The 22,817-nt window shown below is 39.9% G+C and overlaps 1 protein-coding gene across 2 annotated transcripts in view; it reads right to left on the reverse strand.

Moving 5' to 3' along the window:
- Positions 1 to 22,817, reverse strand: part of LOC133513719 (leucine-rich repeat and fibronectin type-III domain-containing protein 2) — a 117,155-nt gene that overhangs the window by 44,895 nt on the left and 49,443 nt on the right. The window contains exons 1-2 of one of the 2 annotated variants that reach the window (XM_061844749.1): positions 16,123 to 17,250; positions 15,909 to 16,023 (exon numbers count right to left, since the gene is read on the reverse strand). The gene's annotated coding sequence lies outside the window, so the exon portion shown is untranslated. Of the gene's footprint in view, positions 1 to 15,908; positions 16,024 to 16,122; positions 17,251 to 22,817 lie in introns of those variants that run through there. The other variant, XM_061844748.1, reaches the window with a different exon arrangement.

Raw genomic sequence — 22,817 nt, forward strand, 5'->3', positions numbered from 1 at the left:
ATATACATGATAAAGCTGCAAAATATTTATTAACAAAATGTGTACTTGTATTTAATTGCTACGTTGCAGATTTTCTCTATCATGGAATATAATCCCTATGATAAATCGGGGATTATTATATTGGCTACGGTATTGGCTATTAAGGTTGAAGATCAAACTTTGAAATTCAATCCAATGTCACAGTTTTCCCATTCAAAGTCTGTGAAACTGTTTTAGGCAAAAAGGACCACCTTATCTGGTTTTACACGACAAGTCTACACGAGGTGCTCTTATAGAGTAGACTGTCATGTAAAACAATTTTCTTTTTTAGTCTATTTAGATGTCCAATTTATTATAGGGCCAGGATTTACAGAATTTGTGTTGTTGATTTGGCAGATCTCTCCGATCAGCATAATTCAGACGACGTAGGCTCACATGCATGAAGTGTGTCCAATGTGCATTAATACTGTATATTGAGAAATACTTATTTTTATCCACATTGGGAAGAGGGCATATTCAAACCTCAAGATATTTGCTTACATTGTTTTGTTTTGTATTTCGCTTCATGTTACTGTGACACAGCCGTATCATGTCATTTGGGAGCAAAAAATAAAAAAACCTAAATTGTGTCACTTGCACAATTTAGTCTAAATCCACCACAAAGAAAAAATAGAGCTTTAAAAATATAATGTTTACTGTAATAATGTTTAATAACATATTGTTGGAAACCCTTTGCTACTACTCAGACTATAACATCTGTGGTTGTTTTGCTTTGTTTTGTTTCTGGAAAGTCCAGCTTCATAAATTGTAATGTGTGTGTGTTGTGGTTCAAAATTGATTGCTAATCAACTCATTTATGTAAATAATTTTCAAAATATGTAATACACACATCTGCATATTCACAAATTATGTTGCACACAAATTGTGTCAATTAGGGATTCACTCTCAAATCACATTTTAAACCATCTGAGAAATACTTTATTTAAAATACAGTACTAATTAAAACTGTTATTTTATCAACATATTCATGATCACATGTTAAGTCACGAGTCTGATCCAGTCGCATAATGTGTTAACTGTAAATTAAAGCACTGACATAAACTATGAGGACAATCCAAATGTATAGGTAGACACCTATTGTGCTTCGGGTTATCACTGCAGGAATTAAATAATATTCATGCATACAGTTTAAAATAAGCAGAGAGAGATCATTAACAATAATTTGCTGTGATATTTATTCCTGCCGAGGCATTACACTTATAAATGTAATACAAGTGTATGAAATTTGGATGGCATTGTCCTTGTTCTCATTGCCACAGTAGAGCATGTTTGCACAGAAACATTGCAAAAAAGCTCACACTACAAATTTGGTATATTTTAGCTCATTGTCATAACTACTCTATATCATTGGAACATTCTTTGCAAAACAGCATTTTACTGCCCATTTTGAATTTTATGGTGCCATTTAAAATAGTACATATTTGGAAGTTAATTATGTTACTTAACCAATGAACCTTCGACATTTAGAATTAATTATCTGCTTCACAAACAAAACCTTGTGAAAATCTCTTTAAAGCACATTGCAGGAGGCAGTGGAGGTTAGATTGTTCAGAAAATTAAGAAAGCACAGGTGGCCCTTGACTCCCAAGCGTCCCAATCTCCAGAATGACTGAACAAGCATTATGTGCCTGTTTTTCCATTTTTTCTGTTTTTATTTTTTTATGGCCAGTCATCCGTGCAAGTTGTTTGCCTCTCTAAGCACACACTCCCTGAACAGTGTTGTGTTTGCTTTGCAAATCCGTGTGGATGTCTTGAGTCGCTGTGCTTGCACTTGTGTTCATGACTTGACACAAGAATGTTTTTATTCAGATTACATATCCATCCATCCATCCATCCATTTTCTTACCCCCTTATCTTCACAAGGGTCGAGGGAGTCCTGGAGCCTATCCCGCTGTCAATGGGCAGGAAGCGGGGTACCCCCTGAACTGGTTGCCAGCCAATCACAAAGCATCAGATTACGTATGAGAAGCTGAAAACAATGCCTAAATAGTAGTTACACGTGCTGTATAGTTATGTGTCCGTAGGTTATTTTCTAGCGAATAAAACATCCTATTGTGATCCACAACCATGGAAATGTGACCTTGAAGTGAATGAGTATGATCGACAAACCCACCATTAATAACATTCGATGATTTTTTTTCCCCTTCCCATGAAATAAGATCATATATCCTTTTATTTTGTTGCTCTCAACTGACTCTCTTTTAAACACATTCTCACATTCTCATAGCTCACTTGGGGGGCTCATAACACACCTAATTCTCCGTTCAGACTTGCCGCAGTCTTGATGCCTACCCGCCCTCCTTCATCCCCAGTGATCTTGCAGAGAATGTGAGTGTGATGAGCCAATGTGTAGTGCTTTGATTTGTGGGCCATAACTGGCTAATCGGGTGGTTTTCAGTCGACAGTAGCGCCCTTCAAAAGAACAATCTAAGCCTCAATTTTAACGGGTCCCTGCCTGTTCTTCGGCTGTCAATCCCGGCATTCCCAGGATGCACTGCATGATTACCTCAGAGACTGACTGGAATATTAGAGCAAGAATAAACTAATGAAGAAACCTGATGGTGGTCAACTGAGAAATTTCTATTATTACATCCCAAGGACATGACATTATCGCATCCAAGAGCTGATCATTGAGTCATTTTTATTGGTTGCTCTTTAAATAAAAGAAACCTGCAGGAAATATATTAAATGTCTGATCAAACATGGGGATATTTTTTGATCTCTGTCACACCACAGTAAACATCACGCTGGCTTTCAATCTTCAATGACACCTGAGGGACATTACAGTTTTTTTGCAGAAAGGAAAGCTTTGTTGAAAGCTGTGGTGGGAACAACACAATGTACAGTGGGTTCTTTGTGGCGTCACTGAGCTGGGTGTGTTCCAGACGTGGTACAGATATAAGGATATTTCAAATATTAAAAAAGACATCTAACTATCTTCAGTGAAGAAAATAAGTATTTGTACAACCAGCTATATTGCAAATTCCCCCACTTCATTGGAAGTGGGTCTGAAATTTTCATCGTAGGTGCATGTCCACTGTGAGAAAGATAATCTAAAAAGAAAAGTCAAGAAATCACAATGTGTGATTTTTAATTATTTATTTTTGTGATACACCTGCAAATAAGTATTCGAACATCTGAGAAAACCAATGTTAATATTTGGTACAGTCGCCTTTGTTTGCAATTACAGAGGTCAAACATTTCCTGTAGTTGTTCACCAGGTTTGCACATACTGCAGGAGGGACTTTAGCCCACTGCTCCACAGACCTCTTCTCGAGATCAGACAGGTTTCTGGGCTGTTGCTGAGAAACACAGAGTTTCAGCTCCTCCAAAGATTTCTATTGTGGTTAGGTCTGGAGACTGGATAGACCACGCCAGATCCTTGATATGCTTCTTACGGAGCCACTCCTTGGTTTTCCTGGCTGTGTGCTTTGGGTCATTGTCATGTTGAAAGACCCAGCCACGACACATCTTCAATGCTCTGACTGAAGGAAAGAGGCTGGTCCCCAAAATCTCACAATACATGGCCGTGGTCATCCTCTCCTTAATACAGTGCAATTACCATGTCCCATGTGCAGAAAAACACCCCCAAAGCATGATGCTCCCACCCCCATGCTTCACAGTAGGGATGGTGCTCTTAGGATGGAACTCATCATTTATCTTCCTCCAAACACGGTTAGATGAATTATGACCAAAAAGTTACATTCTGGTCTCATCTGACCACAAAACCTTCACCCATGACTCTTCTGTATCGTCCAAATGGTCATTGGCAAACTCAAGACGGGACTTGACATGTGCTGGTTTAATCAGGGGAACCTTCTGTGCCATGCATGATTTCAAACCATGACGTCTTAGTGTATTACCAACAGTTACCTTGGAAACGGTTGTCCAAGCTCTTTTCAGGTCAATGACCAAGTCCTGTCGCATAGTCCTGGGGTGATTCCTCATCTGTCTCAGGATCATTGAGACCCCATGAGTTGATATCTTGCATGGGGCTCCACTCTGATTGAGATTGATGGTTGTGTTTAGCTTCTGCTATTTTCCAATGATTGCTCCAACAGTGGTCCTTTTTTCACCAAGCTGCTTGGAAATTTTTCCGTAGCCCTTTCCAGCCTTGTGGCGTTGTACAATTTTGTCTCTGGTGTCTTTGGACAGCTCTTTGGTCTTGGCCATGTTACAAGTTTGAGTCTTACTGATTGTATGGAGTGGACACGGGCCTTTATGCAGCTAATAACCTCACACAGGTGCATCTGATTCAGGATAATACATGGAGTGGAGGTGGACTTTTAAAGGTGGACTAACAGGTCTTTGAGGGAAGAATTCTAGCTTATAGACACATGTTCAAATACTTATTTGCAGCAGTATCTCACAAATAAATCATTAAAAAATCATACATTGTGATTTCTGGATTTTTCCTTTTAGATTATGTCTCTCACAGTGGACATACACCTTCGATGAAAATTCCATACCCCTCTATGAGTTCTAAGTGGGAGAACTTGCAATATAGCAGGGTGTTAAAATACTTATTTTCTTCACTGTATATATCTGGGTGGCACAGTGGAACTGTCTCATAGTTCTGACGACCAGGCCTGTGTGAGGTTTCCATGTTCTCCTTTCACCTGTGTGGGTTTTCTTCAGCCACTCCGGTTTCCTCCCACATCCCAAAAACATTAATTGGAGACTCTAAATTGCATTGCATTATGTGCATTTGTGAGTGTGACTGTTGTTCGTCTTTATGTACCCTGGGATTGGCTGGCAACCAGTTAAGGGTGTACCCTGCTTCCTGCCCGAAAATTGCTGGGATATGCTCCAGCACTCCCGTGACCCTTGTGAGGATAAGAGGTTCAGAAAATGGATGGATGAATTATCTGTGACAGTGTGTGACCACACGCAAAGATCATGCTCTACTGCCGATTTCCAAATCTGTTATGATCCCACCTTCTGTTACCAAAACCAAGACGAGCATAAAATTCCAGGTGTGCTCGAATGTTGCTTGAGTGTTTGCGAAGAGACAGGAGGTGTGACTGTTGTCATCAAAAGAGACTCGGTTTGGAAATTATTTCTAACCATTTGGAAACATGTTTTACACAAAATATAACACTGTGTATAAAACATTTGTTTTTATCTTTTGTTTTATATGTAATTTTTACAGGAAGTTTCTATGATTAGCTGCAACTGCATTGACCCACAAAACCAAATCTTGTTGACTGTCTATGTTAACCAACCACAATATTATTTAAAATTCACAATACACTTTGTTATCCAATACATGATTTGGCAGAGAAGCTTATAATCCGCCTTGAAAGAGGTAACGATGCTCAGTGTGAATTGCACTATGTCAGGCGGGTGTTGCTTTGATACTATTTTTTTAATGAGGCTGTTGTTTATACACATGCGCAGAATTTTACTGCATAATAGTGACATGTTGTGTCGGTTACCTTAATTAGCTACATGAGAAAAATCTTGGGATCCGTTAACAGTGTAACTCTACACAGCCTCTAACTGCAACCACAGTGATGTACGCTGTTAAAATACATCTCAGGCAGTGTAAGTTAAAAATGAACATTATCATCTTTGTAAAACCAGAATATTTGCACAGCTCTTGTATCATTCTGTTATGCAAATGGTCACAATGTTGTGGCTGCTTTTTGTATGGATAGGTTTATTTCTTAGTCTTGCCCACACTTGAATTCCTTGAACATAACATTTTGTTTGGAAAAAGATTACTCCACAAAGTGACATAAATATGTTTGTTAAAAAATGCCCCCATTCAATCCTCAACCCACAAAAATGGTTCAATTCTGCTCCCACTCAGTGAAAACACAAATGAGGTTTTTAGTGATGAGCATCTTTTTGCAACCACGTCACAAACTGTACCGCCTGTGCAGAGGTGTAATCTCATTTTCCATAAGGCTGTTGCTAGTGCCCATGAGAAAAGTCTTTATCGAATCCACACAGTGATTATGTTGCGCATCAAGCTTCACCACTGAATCTGTGGTCACTTGTGCAGCCAGTGGCTGGCTCAGAGAGCATTAACAGACCGACACATTTGTCAGCATCCAGGGAACCGTGCAGATAACACATGGCTTGCTGACAAGGAAGCTGGGGGATGACTGATTTCTGGTTATTGACTTTTTGTACAATGGCTACTGTGTATTTCAAGCAATATTATGGACTCTATTTACGTATACGCCACATCTGCAGCGAGGCGCAAATGCCGGCCGATTCTGATTGTCATGCAAGCCCAAGGCTCGCTGCATGTGTTTGCCAATTTGAAATACATTCTGGTACAAGCTGGGCTAGTGTGTCCTTGGAGATGCGCCTAGTGGAGTGACAATTTGGTGTCAGAAAGTCAATCAAAATAGACGCCTGCTCAGACCATGTCTAAATCTTGCCACAGAGTAGACTAGTAAAATCTAAACAGATACTGAGGTCTGAAGATGTATTTAAGTTGGGACCAGTTTTCGCCCCATCATTCTTCATTTATATTGTTGCTTCATTAGCCAAGAGCAGTGACAATGCTCACACATGAAGCTCTGCGATTATATGCATCGCCCTTCTTCGCACAGAGCTGTCTCCTTTCAGACTGGAGCCACTTTGATTTGCAGCAAAATACTTATTTTACTTTAAATAGAACAAAACATTGTGCAAAGTTGTTTCTGCAGTATGATTGTAAACAGCATGGTTTAAGTCCTTTCATAAAAGCACTATTTCTGCCATTTTAATCAAACTTCTTTTCCTTTCGGCTTGTCCCAATTAGGGGTTGCCACAGCGTGTCATCTTTTTCCATCTAAGCCAATGTCGTGCATCTTCCTCTCGAACACCCAGAGTCTTCATGTCCTCCCTCACAACATCCATCAAGCTTTTCTTTGGTCTTCCTGTTGCTCTTTCATAGCTGTAGTAGCTGCTGCTAAGCCTCTTCTAAAAAAAACAGAGCACTGGACGATTCCATGTTAGCATGCTATAGAGCCATCTCAAATCTCCCTTCATAGCCAAGATTCTTGAAAAAGTTATTTTTAATCAACTCAGCAATTTCTTTCATTTAAATTGACTTTTTGACAAATTTCAATCAGGTTTCTGAACTCATCACAGTACAGAATCTGCTCTTACCAAAGTGCTAAATAATATAAGGTTGAATACTAACTCAGGAAAGGTGTCAATTTTGGTCTTGTTGCATCTCAGTGCAGCTTTTGATACGTTAGATCACAATATACTGCTAAATAGGTTGGAAACGTGGGTAGGACTAAATGGAGCGGTCCTTAAATGGTTTAGGTCCTACCTGGAGGAAAGGAGCTACTTTGTGACCATATGAGGTGCTCAGTCTCAGTGAATGGCAATGACCTATTGGGTCCCTCAAGAGTCAGTTCTTGGACCTCTCCTGTTCAGCCTCTATTTGCTACTCTTGGGTCAAATTCGTTCAAACATTAATATTGACTACTATAGCTATGCAGATGACACAGAGTTATATTTAGCAGTGTCTCCAGATGACTACAGTTCAATTGAGGTATTGTTCCTCTGTCTAAATCAGATAAATAACTGGATGAGCCAAAGTTTTCTTCAACTAAATCACAACAAAACGGAAACAATTGTTTTTGGCAATAAAGAAAAAAGAGTGGCTGTTAGTAAACACCTGTCTCTCTATCTTTAAAAACCAAAGATCAAGTCCAAAACCTTGGTGTTTTGATTGATTCCGACCTGACTTTCAACAATCACACAAAAACTTCCTTCTACCATATGCAGAACATATCAAGAGCGAAGTGTTGTATGTGTCAAGCAGACCAGGAAAAGCTCATCCATCCTTTTATCTCAAGTAGACTTTACTATTGTAATGGTCTTCTGAATGGACTCCCACAAAAAAAAGAGTATTAAAAAGCTGCTACTCATTCAGAATGCTGCAGCTCGCCAAAACAAAGCAGTCAGAGCATAGAACTCCAATCCTAAAGTCCTTGCACTGGCTTTCAGTCAGCTTTAGAATAGATTTTAAAGTTATGCTACTGGTCTATAAATCACTCAATGATTTAGGTCCTGGATACTTGAAAGAAATGCTCACGGAACACAGCCCAGTAGAGCTCTGAGATCGACTGACTCAGGTCAAATAGTGGCGCGCAGAGTCCAAAGCAAGCACGGTGAAGCAGCATTTAGCTATTATGTTGCACACAAATGTAATAAGTTGCCAAATGAGGTAAGGTCAGCCCCAAGTGTGAATGTTTTTAAATCCAGGTTGAAAACTTCTTTTTTCTGATGCTTTTTTTAGAATATATCCACTTTTTGATCATATTGCACTATATGCGGTTTTAACTTTTTTTTTTACATTTTGTTTGTCATTTTTATTGTTTTTATCCCATTTTAAATGTTTTATCTCTTTGTTTTCAAATGCCTTTATTTATGTAAAGCACATTGAGTTACCTCGTGTATGAAATCTGCTATACAAATAAATTTGCTTTGCTTTTGCATGGCAGCTCCATCCTCAGCACCCTTCCACCAATATACTCACTCTCTCGCCTCTGGACATGTCCAAACCATCAAAGTCTGCTCTCTCTAAACTTGTCTCCAAAACATCCAACTTTGGCTGTCCCTCTAATGAGCACATTTCTAATCCTATCCAACCTGCTCACTCCGAGCGAGAACCTCAACATCTTCATTTCTGCTACCTCAAGTTTTGCTTCCTGTTGTTTCTTCAGTGCCATCGTCTCTAATCTGTATATCATGGCCGGCCTCACAACTGTTTTATACACTTCTGTCACATAGAACACCAGACACCTTCCGCCAACTCTTCCACCCTTCTTTGACCCGTTTCTTCACTTCCTTACCACATTCACCATTGCTCTGGATTGTTGATCGCAAGTATTTGAAGTCGTCTACCCCTGCTATCTCTTCTCCCTGGAGCTTCACTCTTCCCCCAACACCCATTTCATTCATGCACATATACTCTGATTTACTTCAGCTAATCTTCATTCCTCTGCTTTCCAGCACGTGCCTCCATCTTTCTAATTGTTCCTCCACCTGCTCCCTGCTTTCACTGCAGATCACAATATCATCATCTGCGAATATTATGGTCCAAGGGTATTCCAGTCTGATCTCATCTGTCAGGCTATCCATTACTACCGCAAACAGGAATGGGCTCAGAGCAGATCCCAGATGCAGCCCCACCTCCACCTTAAATTCTTCTGACACACCTATGGCACATATCACCGCTCTTCTGCTCATACATCAAACAATTTCTGATAATTTGACCACAGAGAAGAGGTAAATTTGGTCAAAGCGAGTTGAGCTAAACCTGAGAATTTTATATTAGTAATTAAAAATATTTGAAAAAAGGCGGCACGGTGCCACAGCTGTAAAGCATTTGCATCACAGTTCTGAGGACCAGTGTTCAATCCCGGCCCTACCTGTGTGGAGTTTGTATTTTCTACCACGTGCGTGTGTGGGTTTCTCCAGGTACTCCGTGTGGCACATCAGCCAGATGAACTCAACTTAAAGCTATAAAGGTTATGCTTACAGATAGCATGTTCACTCCATGTGCAAGATGCTAATAATAATAATAATAATAATAATTATGAAGTCACAGGTGGTGTAGTGGTACACTCCTTTGATTTTGGATTAGATTGGCTCAAACTCAGCAGCAGTGTGAATGTGAGTGTGAAAGGTTGTCTATATGCACGCTGCAATTGGCGACCAGTTCAGAGAGTAGTTTGCCTCTCGCGCAAAGTCAGATGGGTCAGATCGGATGGGCTGCAGCACTCCGCGACCCTAACCAGGATAAATGGTGTTGACAATGGATGGATGCAAAACAAAATCTGCAGAGGGGGAACACAGTATATACTACCGTCACTCCTTTTTTACCCATGTAACATGGTCTTTATGAAAAAAAATGCTTTCATTTCAACCCAGACTACAAATGTACTATCCTGAGTATAGGTACACTTTAACAGATGACAAAGTTTATAGTATACACGTCAAGAAACGTTTGTATCTGAAGCTAAGAAAGTACTATCCAGACAAAGATGATGTACATGTAACATTTAATGATCTACTATAGCTCTGGGTACTTTTAACTTTGATAGTGGACTGTTGTTCCCTCAAGGTGTGTTATATGCGTAATAAAATAAGTGAAAAATAAACTATTTACAATGACTTTATTGCTTCTTGGTAGATTCTCAAGGTCACTGAAACTGCCACACATTATCAGTGAGAGAGAAGAAAAAAGACTGGAAAAAGAAGTGTGGGTAAGAAGAGTGAAATGATTCTATAGCTCAGTTAAGTTACAGTGATGATGCCCTGCTACTTTTCACCACATTTAATTGGAGGCATTTTTCTTGAATATGATCTATTACTTCTTTTACTTTAGCTCTCTTTGTTCCCACTTCAAATCTGTTTACCTCTGTAATTGCAAATATAATCTACTGTGTTAATATTTTGCAATGAGAATTTAGGTTGAAACATTAAGGTGGAACTGAAATATTTACACGCAACATTACTACAAAAACTGTATGCAGAAGAAAATGTAGGGTTATTTTCATTAATGCTTCCAAATAAACATTTCAAATATATATAAAAAAATATGACTGAATAATTACAGCGAATCACCCTGGTTACAGAGTTCAATGACCAGGGCAGCCAAAAGATTTTTTTTTTATCAAGCTTCTGGCAGAGTGCTGGTGTGTTCAACCAGCCTAGATTGCATTACAGTTCTGTACATTCACAGGCAATGGCGGCTTAACATTGTTTTCATATAATAAAAGCATGAACTCAATTTTTAATCAGAATTAATTTTACATATTGCAGATGCTCACTCAAAAGCATCTAATATTTACATGTGTATATTTATAAATAGTGCAATTATATGTTATCTGTACGAATTGTTTGATACCGTGTTCACGGTTTGGTACGCACTAAACGTCCATATGTCATATTACCTGTAATGTATAAAATTGTGTGAGTAGCTGTACTAAGCTACTCCAATTTATACTTTTTTGTTGAATGCAGATTCCCTATGTGGCTCCTCCTGCTTTCATTTTGACCAAGGATGGGTGTGTTTGGAAATTCCCCCAGGCGCCCTAACTCGACTCCAAAAATATGTAACACTAGAGGAGGATATTTCACAATGCGCCCCAAGCAACATAGCTCCTGCCATAGACCGTCATGAAATCTAAATTTCTCCACCAACCTTTAAATCTGGAATTTAGAACTACTGTGGTTTATTGTTTCTTATGTCCTAGATGGAAAGTCTGTCGTAGACAAAAGTACAATGGTATGACGAACGTATTACTCAATGCTTAACTGTAGTATGCATGAACGTCTGTCTGGCCGGCTGTTCATTCATCTCTATTTTGGCTATAATTATTTATGTAAATTTTAACTGACTTATAACTTTATTTTAATTACAACATGAAACTAAAAGTCATCTTATGATATTTGGAATTTAGCAATGGATAGAAATCTTGCAAATTATTACTGGAATTTTATTTGTGATTTTTTTTTTTTTTTCACCAGTAAAGAGAGAGTTCTGTGATTGGCTGCAACCAGTTCAGGATGTACCCTGCCTCCTCCCAGATGACAGCTGGGAGTGACTTTAGCACTCTTGCAACCCTTGTGAGGATAAGCGGGTCAGAAAAAATCCATTGTTGGAGGGATGGATATGGACATATGGACGTTTAGTGCGTACTAAACCGTGATTGTTGTATTGTTTATCCCAAGTAGTGAACCGGGCGTGCTGGAGCCTTTCCAAGCTGACTTTGAACAAGAGGCAGGGTACTGACTGTACTGGTCACAAGCCAATTACAGGGCACATCAATACAAACAGCCATTTCCAATCATAATCCTACCAACGAATATTTTAGGTCTGAAAGGTCTCTATTTTAGGAGGAGGATGTGGGAACCATGATCGGCCTCTTGCGTGATGCTTGAGGAGAATGCTGAGGTTGGAAGAAAGTGTGACTTTGAAAGATAAAGGAGCATCTCTTCTCCATCCATCCATCATCCATCCATCCATCCATCCATTCATCCATCCATCCATCCATCCATTATATGAGTAACTTATCCTCACAAGGGTCATGGGACTGCTGGAGCCTATCCCAGCTATCTTTGGGTAGGAGGCGGCGTGCACCCTGAACTGGTTGCCAGCCAATCACAGGACAGATAGAAACAAAAAATCATTCGCACTCACAATTGCACCTTCAAAATATTTAGACTCTCCAATCATTGCATATTTTGGGACGTGGGAGGAAACTGGAGTACACAGCGAAAACCAATGCAGGCACAGGGTGAACATGCAAACTCCACGTCGGGGCTTGGATTTGAACCCTGGTTCTCAGAACTGTGATGCAGTTGCTCTAACCATAATTCCACCCGCTATTAGTCAATTGCTTAAATTTCTTGAACACCCTTCATGATTTTCACAATTGTCATTACATCAGTGTAATCACATGACTGGTAACCATTCATTCCTCAGTCCGTAGTAGTACGTCCAAAAAGTATGTTTTGTGACAGTTTCGCTTTCTTAACCGGGGTTCCAGTTTAGCCTCACCTGTGTGGAGTTTGCATGATCTCCTTGTGTCTGTTGCGTTTTCTCTGGGTACTCCGGTTTTCTCCCACATCGCAAAAATGGAAAAAAGTAAGTAAGTTTCTCTCACCTTGTCCCTTTCAGGGTCGCCACAGCGTGTCATATCAGATGAACACACATATATGTTTGGCACAATTTTTACGCCAGATGCCCTTCCTGACGCAACCCTTCTCAGGGAGTGGAGGACCCAGTGGGATATGAACCCACAATCCCTGATTTACCAAACCAGTGTTCTAACCACTGAGCTACGGGGCCTCACCCACATTGCATAACTGTTTTTTTTTTTTTTTTTTTTTCCCCCCCACATCGCAAAAATATGTATGGTAATTTTAATGTAGAGTCTAAATTGCCCGTATGTGTGAATCTGAGTGCGAATGATTGTTTGTTAGAATCTGCCCTGTGATTGACTGACAACCAGTTCAGGGTGTACCCTGCCTCTTGCCTGAAGATAACTGCAATAGGCTACAACACACCTGAACACACCCCCTACCCTAGTGAGGACAAGGTTTCTGTAAAATGAATATAACCTATAATATAAATATAACCTGGCATAAGCTACCAAAATGCATAATATAATGTTCATAGATGCTTCATCTTTTTCTGTTCTGTTTCTCCTCACCAAGGTCTTCATAAAAATCCAGACTGTGTCTGATACTTTTGACCTGAAGACTGGAAATTTTGGTCAATTCTTAAACTTTTCTACATCAATGAAGGCCTACAAATCATCAGAGTGTGCAGGGAGACATGAGGATCAGTATAAGCAAAGTGTACCAAGACCTGAACAAATCAGAACCATGAAAAATGTCATGATCCTGCCGCTTCAGCATGAGCTGTGCGGCTGTGCCTCATGCGGCCTGATCATCCCCCGTATATATAGGACCCGGTGACGACTGGTCCGCGGCCAGTTCGTTGAGCTTTATGTCCCGTTCCAGCACGCTCGTATTCCTGATTGATCCTGTGTGTACCGACCTTTGTCCGTTCTCAGACCAACCCTGTAAGCCTGACTCCTTGACACTTCTGCCTGCGTTGATTGTTTCCCCGTGTACCGACTCCTGCCTGTCCGCTCATCTGTTCTCGTCGCTCGACGTTCCAACTACTGCTGCTGCACCGGACTGCCTGCTCGATCCCCGACCTCGGCATATAATAAACGTGTCTCTTCTCGAACTACCTTGCATCTTCCGAGTTCCTGCATTTGGGTCCTACTCTCGTTTCTGATGGGACGTGACAAAAAAGGAGCAAAGATTTTTTGGTTGGGTACCACTCGGATGTGAGATTGTGAGTCAGGCTCTTTTATCCGACATCAGTGGCCACTGACTCACACATATTTTATTTACCTGCCGAACAGAAACACATTCCCACAGACAACCACCCAAATTAAAATATCTTTCAGTAACTTCATATGTTGTACTAATGCCTTATCCAGTGGGTCAAATAGCCAGATGTGGGATTACTTATGTTCATAAAACTGCATATTTTAATTTAGTTTAGGTGAGTCTCAAATTGCTATCCATTTGTAATAGTCAAACCCTTGGTTGAGGTGTACCAGACAGAAGTTTACTCATCATTTAAATCTCTAATCTAAAAGAGAATTTTGGTTGACACTCGTATGGTGTGACTTTCTAGTAAGCAATAGAAGTATATATTCTATCAGTCCCCGAGGGGGAAAAAAACCCTGCAGCGCTCAACAACTTTCTGACACTTTTGAACACAATCAACTCAATTTCCCTGGCAGATTGCATTTTATCTTTTTATGAACTGTCCCACTCATTGTAATCCATTTTCCCCCCTAAGGTATGGGACCTACTTGCTACCACCTACTCAAACGCGTTATCTGTTTTTCTTCTTCCTGAAAGTAAATTTGAAACAAGCAAGGATCATTTCAATGTCACGGCAGCTTTGTCCCTGGGATGAAAGGAGACAATAAGCCCTGCAGTGACAGCAATAAATGGTGCCAGTTTTCCCTCACAGAAAGGGTGACCGATCAAAATGGGAAGGGGAATAGTCTGTGCAGATGGTTCAAGACCATAATCCAACTATGTATTTTAGAATGTGTGGGGATTTGCAAAGATTTTCCAACCCTGAGTGATTTGTATCTTTTCATCAGGCTACACAAAAGTACAATGGGATGTAAAAGGATTAGCTTAATAATGTCAAATTTCAATGAAGCTGAATTTATTTTCTTTGACAGGGATAAAACAGGTATGTATTCCCTGCAAAACAAAAAAAAAAAAAAAAAACAACTGTACCCATACATAGAGTATACTATTGTAAAGCATTTTCTAATAACACTACTATTACACATTATTAGCTGATACACGGTGAATTAAACTTGTGATTTAAGTGATATTTTCACTGAAAAAAATATTAAATACCACATGAAAAACTGTTTGACCCAACTACATTCAGAAACAATCAATGCAAACACCAGTCTAATTATAATTATAAATAAATAAAAGATTGGAGGGGCGGCACAGTGGTTCAGCTGGAAAGGGTTGTCCTCAGAGTTCTGAGTCCCGGGTTGAATCCCAGACCTGCCTGTATGGAGTTTGCATGTTATCCCCGTGCCTGCGTGGGTTTTCTCCAGGAACTCCGGTTTCCTTCCACATCCCAAAAACATGCAACATTAATTGGAAACTCTAGATTGGCCTTAGGTGTGATTGTGAATGCGGCTGTTTGTCTCCATGTGCCCTGCGATTTGCTGGCAACCAGTTCAGGGTGTACCCCGCCTCCTGCCCGTTGACAGCTGGAATTGGCTCCAGCCCTCCCACGACCCTCGTGAGGATAAGCAGCTAAGAAAATGAATGAATGGATGGATAAAAGATTGGAGATGTTTTAGCAACATTAGACACTTTGTGGAATACGAAATTATGGAAAATGTCATATTAGTGTGTTTGGTTCCCCTTTCCAATTCATGCTGCAATTTGATACCACTGTTAATTATACTACCATGAGCTGACAGAAGCCTAATTAGACAACAAAGACTAAAAATTATACAAATGCAACACCATGCCAGCTTTAGACACAGCTTTACACTGTATTATTAATGGATATAATAACAGTGACAAAACATCAAGTAGAGGCAACAATGTACCCATTTGGCCATGCTCAAAATGATCACTACAAACCACTTGTAATACAATATAGAACTGTTGATTCAAACTACACTGCATCATACTGAGAGTTTTTTCTAATATGTTGCCCTTCTCAGAGCTACTAGATAATGTAACCAAATCATACTAGAAGTGCATTTCGCGTCAATTTTAAGCAGTTTAACATGGAAAAAAAAATGCCTACATACGGTACTCACAGGGATCGTGACTTGGTTGGTCCACTCAAGTATCCAGACACATATTGGTCATTTCAAAGTAGGCGGCAAATTCTGTTTCTTGTTTTGGTCTGTCACACTTATCTCACTGGCTTACCTGAAAGAGAAAAAAGGTCAGTGGAGAAAATAATTATTTCAATGAGTTTTCTCGCAGAACCTAATCAAGAAAAAAAGCAATTCTGAGGAAACTAAAAACCTGAAAAACATTACAGTCTATTTGAATAGCGGTCTTTTGCAGTATTACAAAATACTTTTCCTAGTTGTGCTTTGTTTTTAGCATTTTGCTTGTTTTTATTTGTGTCACAAAATTAAAGGATGGAATGGGAGAATGTTTTATTTTTTTAGGAAGGCCAAAGCTGCTCCCTCATTAAATTGCGGCCCCATGTCAGAACAAATGGCCTCACAGAACATATTGATGGTCCACACTATTAATGAGCCAAGACAAAAATACAGACACAAAGGAATTGCAAGGATTTATGTTGATTTTGTTTAACAAAAAAATGTAACTGAGCCAACCAAGGTTAAGGCATTTTTTTTCAAGTCTTACAAAAAGAAGCATTCACTTTATGAATAACAGTTCTTTCTGCTCAAAATAGTGATCTAGTTAATGTCTGCCTCTGCCAGCCGTCTCTCTCTTCCAAAGCTGAGAGTTGGGGTAAAACAGTGAAACACAGAAAATCCCGCTAAAAGGAAAGAAGCTACATTCTTATACTAGTGGACAACAGACTCCAAATTAAACTTGGTTTAAGATAGGTGCTTGTTTGGCATAAGAAAAAAATGAATTTTCTTGTTCCAGGAAAATGACCATCTTTGTATTTCGTGAGGTATTTTAATCCCATGTTATTTCAGAGGGAAAAAAAAATAATCTTTCATCAATCCATCCATTTTCATAGCCGCTTATCCTCAGAAGGGTCACGGGAGTGCTGGAGCCTATCCCAGCTGTCAACGGGCAGGAGGCAGGGTACACCCTGAACTGGTTGTCAGCCAATAGATACCTTTCATGTGATGTCATGAGTCACATGACTTTTGTTCACCATGCCTACTGGACAGCAAACCTACAAAACAACTCACATTTTTTAGTGATCTTTTTGTGAATATTGGCTTGGTTATAAGTGTCTTACAGCCTTTTCATCACGGTATTTCATTGTGTGGCTTATGGTTGTAAGAATGGGCAGAAAAAGGGGTCTGACACGTCAGGTATTGTTTACCTTTTGCTGGGCATTCAACTAATTAACTGTGGTATCCTCCACACTTTTTGCATATCTTTACGGAGGTCTTTGGGCTATCAATATCCCTACGAGAACCCGCAGTGAAACTTTGCTTTCTCAATTTTCGTCACTCTGACACCATCTTATGATCTTGCTGCGGTGTTATTGAATAAAGTAGACGTGAGTTCAACTGTACTTTTTAATTTGGGTGATATTTATTTAGCCCCCCCCACAACCTCTGTAGCTCACTTCCTCTTGTCGCGCCCCGCTGACGTTGACACAGTCACAATCACACCACACTTCTTATATACAAGAAGAACTAAAGCTCAATCTAATAATAATGAGACGACACATGAACTTCAATTCCCTCGGGTTACAGTGTTCGTTTGTCAAAGGACTTTCAAGATTAAAAACATTACAGTATACACTTATCGCTTCCGAGCCGTGATATGTAGACACGATCTTGCCGTCCAAAATGGCGTTGTAACAAAAACACGTGGTCGGCGTGATGTCAATGAAAAGTATCCATTGCAGGGTTCATAGAGATAAACAGCTGCACTCACAATTACAGCCAGGGGCAATTTAGTGTGTCCAATTAATATTGCATGTTTTTGGGATGTGGGAGGGAACCGGAGTGCCGGAGAAAACCGACGCAGGCACGGAGAGAACATGCAAACTCCACACAGGCTGGGTTTGAACCCAGGACCTCAGAACTGTGAGGCCAATGCTTTCCAGCTGAGCCACCATGCCGCCAAATATTTCATTTAAAAGGGAAATTAGTTCATAACTTATCTTTTGTGTACTGTGGAATTATATCATGGGCCCTATTTTAGTTAATGGCATAAATTTGATGTGGCAGGTGGTGCAATTATGCTCCGGAGGAGGGTTAGACTGGTGATGGTCATTTCATAGAGGAGGGCAGTGGATCTGACGCTGGGAAGCCTGCATCACTGAGGGAGTGTTTACAGCCTACTTTCCTCGGCGCCAATCAAAGCAGCTCATCTCATTCTCTTCAAATGTAGCGCATCGAACAGTCTCAACGGAGACAGCTCTGTGTAGAAGAGGACGATGCGTTATAACAGCATACGTGAATGGAGCATTGTCCTTCTTTGGATGGTGTAGCAACAGACAATGTGAGCTAGTATACAGAATGAGCTGGTGATAACCAAAACCAACTTAAATATGTTATCATTATCTGTTTGCTTGTGTACTGACCAAATCCATAAGAATTGTGTTCGACCAGTGGTCTTGCCAGCAGCAGTAGTTAGACAAGGTTTCAATAGACAAAACTCCCGACAAACTTTCTGCCATTAAATTGTCCCTGCGTTATGCCCATCACCAAGGATCTTCCATCCCTGTGATGGAAAGCGATGATTGTTACAGACTGGTCTGCCAAATTGACAGGTACTATATAGTCACCCCTTCACATTTCTCTCTCTCACTGGATCATGGATTTCTAAATGTCTATCCATATCTAATTTCATATTGTTGATTTCTTGCTATGGAAATATATTATTGCATCAATCAGTTTTCAGAATGGACCAATTTCACTGCAAAGACATGGAGCACTAAGCACAAGCCGGGAGAAAAGAATGCTTAAAAGAGAAACCGTCCAAACTTTTGAATCATTTCACACTTTAAAAAAGTGAAATGAAAGAACTCGGAAAAGTGAAAAGAAGGCGCTTACATGAGTGCATATCTAGAATAAAGTAAACATCGATAACTTATTTACAATAGACTATCGTTAGAACAAATTGTTATCCCTCCACATGTGGTCAAAGATAGAACTAGCTGTTGGTGTACTTTGAGTACTAAGAGCATTAAGAGTAACCAAAGGAATACATAACAAGTTCATGCATATACAAGCTGCATAACCAAAACTGACACCAATGGAAAAGAAACAGACTGGCTAATGGTTAGACAGTTAACAGTCAGCCACTATCATGAGCCAACAACAGCCAGCTCTTAATTATCATTTGCTGACTCCCATGTCGCTTAACAGGCCAGTACCAAACATTTAAAACCACTCATATCCAAAGTCGCAGAGCCTACAGTCTGGAACGTAAGAAACGCAACCTCAAGTGGTCTGAATTGATGCCCACCAAAAAGGTGTCATTGCCAAGGTAGAGCAGAGAGCTGTCTCAAGACCATCACAAACTAATTGTTGCAAAACCTAACAATGGCATTGGTTACAGGTGCAAAGCTAAGCTTCTGAAGTTTGGAGTGAGCTTAGTTCATGCCATTATACTGTAAGTAAGTGGAAAGTCAATCAATCATGCCACCATATATTTCCCCCAATCAGATGCTCCTCAGACGATTTCTGACAGAGGAGGCCAAGAATAATCAGAAGTGCTGTCCAAGAGCCGAGGACCATCAGTGGAGAGCTACAAAATGTACTGTAATTAGCAGGTATTGTTGTCACAAGAAAAACAGTGAGGAATGTACTCCCCCGCCATGGCCTGTATGAATGCTAATCACGCAGGATCCAATGGCTGGAAAAAAATGCATGTCAAAATTTGTCTCAAGTTTGCTGAACAACATTTGGACAACCAAGATAAATACTGGGACAATATAGTGTGGTATGATGAGAGCAAAATGTAACTGTTTGGATGTCAACATGTACACCACATTGGGAGGAGAAATGGCATCACCCCAAAACCACCATACCAGTACTGAAGTTCAGAGGTGGGGACTTGACGTGGTGCTGCTTTTCAGAAAATGGAACTGGTAAAATTCAAATTATTGAAGGAAGTACGAATGAGAAAATGTGCTGACACATTCTTGACAGAAATCTGCACAAATTTTCAACTGAAAAGTCAGCCCTTACAGCCTAATGTTTTTACATTCCTTGCATGAATGGTATTTGCTTCCATTAAACCACACTTTGTGATTGCGTTCTGTAATAGCACATTTAGTCAGCTAGCCCTTTTGGTAAAGTAGATTTTTTTTTGGTATATCTATTTATTTTTATTATCGTCCATCAATTATTCTTATTTAAAAAAAACAAAACAGTTACAAATTCTTTGTTGTAAAATAGTGCAATAAAAGATTGATTTTAATTCTGATTTATAATTGATCAAAATAATTTAGATTGAAGTATTATATTCATAATGTTTTATAATTAAAGATTTAACTGAATACCTCTTTTTGTCTCAAATGTGAAAAATACATATACTCTACATATTTTAAACATTCTGGTACTCACATAAATATACGTGAAAATTCTTCGGGGGTAGCAAATCCTACCTTGTGGTATTTCACTTTTCGCAGGTAGTTCTGGTCCCAATTAACCGTGAAAAATGAGGGATTATTGTTTTATTTTTGGCGATAATCATGCAGCCCTAAAACACATTGGATCAGATTTTTGTTTGGAATGTAGTACATACAGGATAAGCGGTACGGACAATGAATGAATGAATGACTGACTGACTGACTGACTGACATACAGTATGCACAATATAGACTTTCTTTGCCTCGGCAAAAGTGATTCAACCACGACCAAAAGGCGAAAATAAAGAGCATGGTTGTTCCATGTGCACTTTTGACTGGTCTCAAATGTTCAAAAATTACAGTGATAACACAGCTCCAAAGCAATATTCATCCATCAATCCATTTTCTTAGCCGCTTATCCTCACAAGGGTGGCGGAAGTGCTGATTGGCAGCCAATCGCAGGGCACATAGAGACAAAAAGCCACACTCACAATCACACCTGGGGCAATTTAGAGTGTCCAATTCATGTTGCATTCATGTTTTTGGGATGTGGGGGGAAACCGGAGTGCCCGGAGAAAATCCATGCAAGCACGGGAAGAACATGCAACCTCCACACAGGCGGGGGCAGGATCGAACACTGGAATTCAGAACTGTGAGGTCAATACTAGATCTGATCCACCGTGGCGCCCCAAAGCAACAAAGCTGTTAAATACGTATGTACATTTGTTTTGATTTGACCTGTCACCAATTGTATCCCCTATGACCTGTCACACTCCAAATATTCTCCCCAAATCCCAACGAGAATCAGGTGACAGTCGCAGTCTGGGGTATGGGGTGTTTCTCAGGCACAGAGATATCCTGATTCCTTTGGTTGTAGCGCTTAGCCTTTGCCAAGTACACCTCTGCGTCTATGCTAGAAACAGTATGCTTAATGGGATTCCACAGGCTGCAAGCTGCATTTCTCCTGGCACCTAAGCAAGTGCCTAAACTGGCTGATATTGTTTGAGTGCAAGGAGGCATGAAGCTGTAAAAGTTAAACCACAATTCAGACAGTTACAATTTCACACTGCGTAATTGAGACATAGCTGTTGGCGCACAAGCCACCTACTGTAGGTCATCAATAGCTGTCACTCTAGATTATGGTCAGTGTGATGGAGTGAAACATGGCACATATTGGAAAAGGATTTTCACAACTGTGCAAGAACACAATGTTCCCACATTTATTTATTTTTTTCCACATGAACATAAGTACCTCTGCAGGCAGTGTGAAACACGCTTTATGTTATGCAACCAATATACTACAAATGTTGCTGTGAGGGCATCACGGTGGAACGACTGGTTAGCAAATCTGCCTCACAGTGCTGAGGATTTTGGTTCAAATCCAGGCTCACCGGTGTGGAGTTTGCATGTTCTCTGGTGCCCGCGTGGGCTTTCTATGGGCACTCTGGTTTCCAACGCACATTCTTAATACACACATGGTAGTTTAACTGAAGTCTCTAAATTGTAAAGGTACGAATATGAGTGCGAGCGGTTGTTTCTTTATATGTGGCCTGGGATTGTATGGAGGCCAGTTGAGGGTGTACCCTGCCTCTCGCCAAGAGTCAGCTGGGATAAGCTCCAGCACGCCCGTGACCCAAGTGAGGATAAGCGGCTCCGAAAATGAATGATTGAACGGATGTTGTTGTGAGGTCACCTTTTTGGCACAACAACTATCAGATACTGTATGTACAACCATAAAATAATGCGAACTTGCAGACATGAATGCAGAAAAAATAGATACTTATGTATGTGGTCTTATGATGATTTAAAAAAATGACTTAAAATGAGAAAGTAAATAAAGCATGAACTAACCATTTATGTCCTCACAGTTATGAACCAAGTTGAAAGAAAGTAGCCATTTAGACAGTCAACATTTTTTGCCGCACGCATTAAATACGTTTTATGAATTTATTGGTGAATGCTTCCTCCCTTGATGATCAGGAGATACTGTATATTCTAAGGTAATAAGAAGCTGCATGTAGCTGACCAAAATTCTCTTTACTAAATGTCACTCATTTTCTAGCTTTCAATTTCTTATGTCTTAAAAGTCATCTTAGGTCCACTGCTGAGAAGTGATTCAGACTCAAAGCCACCAGTGGACTTTTGCAATATGAAAACAGTGTTCGCACAATCCACATGAACACGGTTCCATTTAATCTCATCAACTATTAGGTTTTGCGCACAATATGCATTTGAAATAAGCAAGATGAATGCATCTGTGAATAAGTAAAATGTGATTGCTTTCAGAAGCCATCAAAATCTCTTCAAATGTAACTAATGTTCTTTCCATGTCACTTATTTTCAAAAGAAGTTCACATTCATGAGATCTTTCAGGCATCTGATAAGAGAAGAAATCAGTTTGCAGAGAATATATTCGATAAATAGGGTATTCAGGGCTCACTATATTAGCTTGACAATGAAGTAGTTAGACAAC

This window comes from Syngnathoides biaculeatus, chromosome 15 (assembly GCF_019802595.1).
Source record: "Syngnathoides biaculeatus isolate LvHL_M chromosome 15, ASM1980259v1, whole genome shotgun sequence".
NCBI lineage: Eukaryota > Metazoa > Chordata > Actinopteri > Syngnathiformes > Syngnathidae > Syngnathoides > Syngnathoides biaculeatus.